The following is a 5587-nucleotide window of genomic DNA, read 5'->3' as shown; positions in this document are numbered from 1 at the left end:
GGTGTTTCGGTTGTACCAGTCTGACACTGTTTGATAGATATTGGTGTGTATCGGTTGTACCGAGCGAGCGTCTGGTGACTGGGTCTCTACCCATGGGGAAGGAGCCTGAGCTTGAGAGGTACCGACTAAATATAGTTGGGCTCACCTCGACACATAGAATGGGCTCTGGAACCGATCTCCTTCAGAGGGACTGGACCTTATTCCACTCTGGAGTTGCCCATGGTGAGAGGCGCTGTGCTGGTGTGGGTCTACTCTTAGCCCCCTGACTTGGTGCCTGTGTGTTGGAGTTTTTCCCAATAGATGAGAGGGTGGTTTCCCTGCGCCTTCGGATGGGGGGACAGGCTCTGAATGTTGTTTGTGCCTATGCACCGAACGGCAGTTCAGAGTATCCGGCCTTCTTGGAGTCCTTGGTGGGGATGCTGGAAGGTGCACCAGCTTGGGACTCCTTTATTCTGCTGGGGGACTTCAGTGCCCACGTGGATAATGACAGTGTGACCTGGAGGGGTGTGATTGGGAGGAACGGCCTCTCTGATCTGAACCTGAGTGATGTTCTCTTGTTGGACTTCTGTGCTAGTCATAGTTTGTCTATCACGAACACCATGTTCGAACATCAGGGTGTCCATAAGTGCACTTGGCACCAGGACACTCTCAGTCGTAGATGATTGACTTTGTAGTTGTGTCATCTGATTTACGACCGTTTGTTTTGGACACTCAGATGAAGAGAGGAGCTGAGCTGTCAACTGATCACAACCTGGTAGTGACTTGGATCAGATGGTGGGGAAGATGCCAGACAGACCTGGTAGACCCAAATGTGTAGTGAGGGTTTGCTGGGAATGCCTGGTAGAAGAACCCGTCAGAGAGATCTTCAACTCACACCTCAGGGAGAGCTTTAACCACATCCCAGCTGAGGCGAGGGACATTGAATCCAAGTGGGCCGTGTTGTTCGACTCAATTGTTGAAGTGGCTGCCTTGAGCTGTGGCAGCAAGGTTGTTGGTGCTTCTTGCAGTGACCATCCTCGAACTCGGTGGTGGACACCCCTGGTTCCCTTGGCCATGGAAAGATGGCGCCAGTTACGGCCAGCCGCTTGCCACGTATGCTCTGCTTGTTTTTTGTTGTTTGTTTGCTTTTTAGTATTTTTTGTTATGAAGCCTCTGCTCTGCTCGTCTATGACCACACAACTCTTCTCAGCCTCCGACATGTTAAGTTGCCACTATCTGGTTCTAGTAATGATTCATCACAACTACCTCCTCACCTGTCAAACATACCGGACTATCTGCGCCCTGCGCCTTTCAACCTCGGAGACGCCCGAGGAGACGCGGAAAGCGAGGAGGATTTTTGGTGAGAATTAAAGCATATCTGAAAATATCTGGCAACAATTCTGGTCTCTCTCACGATCATACAAGCAACTATCTGTATGAATGGAGACATCGTTGGATTAAATCTGTGACTCCATCTCTTCATTTGGAACATGAGTCTTCATACTGGCGACGTGAAAGGAATTCCAAACGTGGCACAATAAACTTGAAAAATCTTGGCCAGCTGGCCCGCGCACCTGCTGCGTGCATCAAGGATCAGACTCTCCGAGTAGCCTTGCTGAATACAAGGTCCCTAACCAACAAGACTTTTATTCTGAATGACTTTTTTACCTCCAAAAAACTGGATTTTATGTTCTTGACAGAAACTTGGCTTCATGTTGGTGAGTCGGCTCCTTTTTCTGAACTTCTCCCTCCTGACTGCGCTTTCTTCAGCTCTCCTCGGACCACCGGTAAAGGAGGTGGATTAGCCTCTGTTTTTAAATCCAGTTTTAAATGTCGGCTCATCCCCACTCATTTTTACCAGAGTTTTGAACTTCAGATGGTGGAGATAAACTTCTCTCCTCTTTTACTCTGCGCTACAATCTACCGGCCACCGAAACACAGCAAAGATTTTATTAAAGATTTTACTGATTTTATGACGGGACTTATGCTACGATACGACAGCTTTTTAATAATTGGTGATTTTAATTTGCACGTGTGCTGTGAGGCTGGACCTCTGGTCAGAGATTTTCTGAACATTATTGACTCTTTTAATCTCACACAGTCCGTCACGGGTGCAACTCATGAAAAAGGACACACACTGGATCTGGTCCTGTCTTATGGGATAAATGTGTCATCTGTGGAAATCTGTGGAGCTCTTTTATCTGACCATCTACCGGTTCTGTTCACTGCGGTGGTCTCTGTCAGGAAGGAATGGGCTGGACCATCTGTGCGTTCTGCACGCGCAATTAATTCAAACACCGCGCTGCGCTTCTCCGCTGGCTTTAATGACTCTGTCTCCTGCAACCCTCAGTTCTGCTCTGTGTCTAACGTGGACGAGCTTACTGATCTTTTTAGTTCTGTGTGCACTGACATTCTGAACTCTGTTGCTCCTCTAAAAACCAAAAAGAGGAAGTCATGTCAGCCGTGGCTGAGCGAATCCACCCACGCGCTCAGACGCCCGTGCAGACGAGCAGAAAGGAAATGGAGTAAAGACAAACTGCAGGTTTCCCTGGACATCTTTAAAGACAGCTTGATCAATTATCAGAGAGCTGTTGAAGCTGCTAAGACTGCTTTTTTATCTAACATAGTTTCAAACAACAGTCACAGACCTCGGGTTCTTTTTAATGTTTTTGACTCTGTTGTGAATCCTTGTGATGCTGCTCATGTTGCTGAATCTCCTGCACTGTGTGAACAGTTTTCTAAGTCTTTTATAGATAAAATCTCTGCTCTGAGACCCTCCTCAACACACCTTTACACAGACCCCTCCTCACTTCCTCCATCCGCAGCCTCCTTTGAACAGTTTGAGCCGGTGACTTTAGTTGTTTTAAAGGACATCGTGGACCACATGCAATCTTCTAATTCACCTCTGGACTGTGTTCCCTCTCGTCTGTTTAAAGAAGTTTTGAACACTCCTGGTCCATTAGTTCTTGTCCTGATTAACATGTCCCTGTCATCAGGCTGTGTTCCAGCTACTTTTAAACATGCTGTGGTGCAGCCTCTCATAAAGAAGAAAAATCTCGACCCAACACTGCTCTTAAATTACAGACCTATTTCTAAACTGCCTTTTCTGTCGAAAATTTTGGAGAAAGTTGTTTTTAATCAACTTAAGAGGTTTTTAACTGCCAACAGCATTGGTGAAAAATTTCAGTCATGTTTTAAATCAGGCCACAGCACAGAGACAGCACTTTTAAGAGTTTTTAATGACCTTCTTTTAACTGTTGATGCAGGAAGCTCTGCTGTTTTAGTGCTTTTAGACCTTTCTGCTGCCGTTGATACTGTGGACCACAACATCTTGTTGTCACGACTGGAGCAGGTGGTTGGTATCAAAGGCACAGTTTTATCCTGGTTTAGATCCTACCTGACTGACACGAGTTTTTCTGTTCATTTAGGGAAATGTTCTTCATCTCCAGCTCCTCTGATCTGTGGTGTCCCTCAAGGGTCTATTTTAGGTCCATTGCTTTTTAATCTTTACATGTTGCCTTTGGGGTCCATTTTTAAAAAACACAACATCCCTTTTCACTGCTTTGCTGATGATACTCAGTTATATCTTCCGATTGAGTCAGACAGGGTCACTTCACTGGATCCACTCTTGAACTGTCTAAATGACATTAAAGTCTGGTTAAAACTAAATTTTCTGAATCTAAATGAAAATAAAACGGAAGTCATCAGCTTTGGTAAATGTAATACCCTTAATGTGCTTGGCCCCTTGGCTTCATACAGCCACTCCAATGTCAGGAATCTGGGAGTTATTTTTGACAGTGCTTTTAAATTAGACAAACAGATAAATGCAGTTGTGAAATCCAGTTTCTTCCAGCTAAGACTCATTGCCAAGGTGAAGTCTTGTCTCCCTTTCAGAGACCTTGAAAAGGTGATTCACGCTTTTATCACATCTCGTTTGGACTACTGTAATTCATTGTATGTTGGTTTAGACAAATCATCTTTGCATCGTTTACAATGTGTCCAGAACGCAGCAGCTCGTCTTTTAACAGCAACTAAAAAACATGAACACATAACCCTGTCCTGGCTTCTCTCCACTGGCTTCCTGTCCACTTCAGGATTGATTTTAATATTTTATTGCTTGTTTTTAAAGTCTTAAAAGGTCTGGCCCCGTCATATTTATGTGATCTCATTAACATCTACACTCCAGTAAGAGCACTCCGGTCTACCAACCAGTTCCTCTCAGATGTCCCCAGATCCAAACTGAAATCCAGAGGTGATCGGGCTTTTGCGGTTGCTGCTCCAAAACTGTGGAACAGTTTACCTGAGAATTTAAAGAGCGCTCAGACTGTTGAGACTTTTAAATCTTTGCTCAAGACTCATCTGTATTCCTTGGCATTTCATCCATGCAGAGTCTGAGAACAAGTTGAGCTGATTTTATTGTTGTTGTGTGTTGTTTTTACTGTTAACTTGTGTTTTTGAGTGGCACTAGATGCATTTTTACTCTTTTTTTTTTTTTTAATCTGTCTTAACTGTAAAGCACTTTGGTCAGCTTTTGTTGTTTTTATGTGCTATATAAATAAATTGACATTGACATTGGTCAGGGAGGCTGTCAAGCTGAAGAAGGTGTCCTATCGGCCCTTGTTGGCTGGTGGGACTCTGGAGGCAGCTGAGGAGTACCTGAGGGCCAAGCGGTGTGCAGCCTTGGCTGTTACTGAGGCAAAAGCTCAGATGTGGGAGGAGTTCAGTGAGGCCCTGGATAACAACCCTCAGTCGGCTCTGAGGAGATTCTGGCAAACTATCAGGTGGCTGAAGAGGGGAAATCAGCTCTTTACTAACACTGTTCAGTGAAGGTGGGGTGCTCTTGACCGCAACCAGTGATGTAGTTGGGAGGTGGAAGGAATACTTCTCAGACCTTCTCAGTCTCACCAGCACGTTTCCATGGAGGAAGCTGAGTTGGAGGACTTCGGGGTTGGTCTGTCCATAACCAAGGCTGAGGTTGCCAAGGTAATAAAAAGCTCCGAGGCGGCAGGGCTCCAGGGGTGGATGAGATTCACCCCGATTTCCTTAAGGCTCTGGATGTTGTGGTGCTGTCTTGGTGGACATGCCTTTGCAACATTGCGTGGACGTCGGGAGCAGTACCACTAGATTGGCAGACTGGGGTGGTGGCTCCCTTCTTCAAAAATGGAGAATGGAGGGTATGTTCCAATTACAGGGGCATCACTCTCCTTAGCATACCAGGTAAGGTCTATTCAGGGGTATTGGAGAAGTGACTCCAATCGTTGGTCGAACCTCAGATCTAAGAGGAACAATGTGGGTTCTGTCCTGGCCGTGGAACACTGGACCAGCTCTTTACCCTCACTAGGGTCCTCAGGGGGCCATGGAAATTTGCCCATCCAGTCTATATGGGTTTTGTGGACTTGAAGAAGGCATTTGACTGTGTTCTTTGGGGTACACTGTGTGTGTGTGTGGGGGGGGGGGGGGGGGTGCTCCATGAGTATGGGATTGGGGCCCATTGTTACAGGATGTTCAGGCCCTATACAAGCAATGCAAGTGTTTGGTTTGCATTACTAGTAGTAAAAAGGACTCCTGTCCTCCAGTGAAACCAGACATGTCTCCCTGGTCTCCCTCC

The sequence above is a fragment of the Nematolebias whitei genome, chromosome 17 (genome assembly GCF_014905685.2).
Source record: "Nematolebias whitei isolate Nwh7 chromosome 17, NemWhi1, whole genome shotgun sequence".
In the NCBI taxonomy this organism is placed as follows: domain Eukaryota; kingdom Metazoa; phylum Chordata; class Actinopteri; order Cyprinodontiformes; family Rivulidae; genus Nematolebias; species Nematolebias whitei.
Note: the sequence above shows the minus strand (reverse complement) of the source record.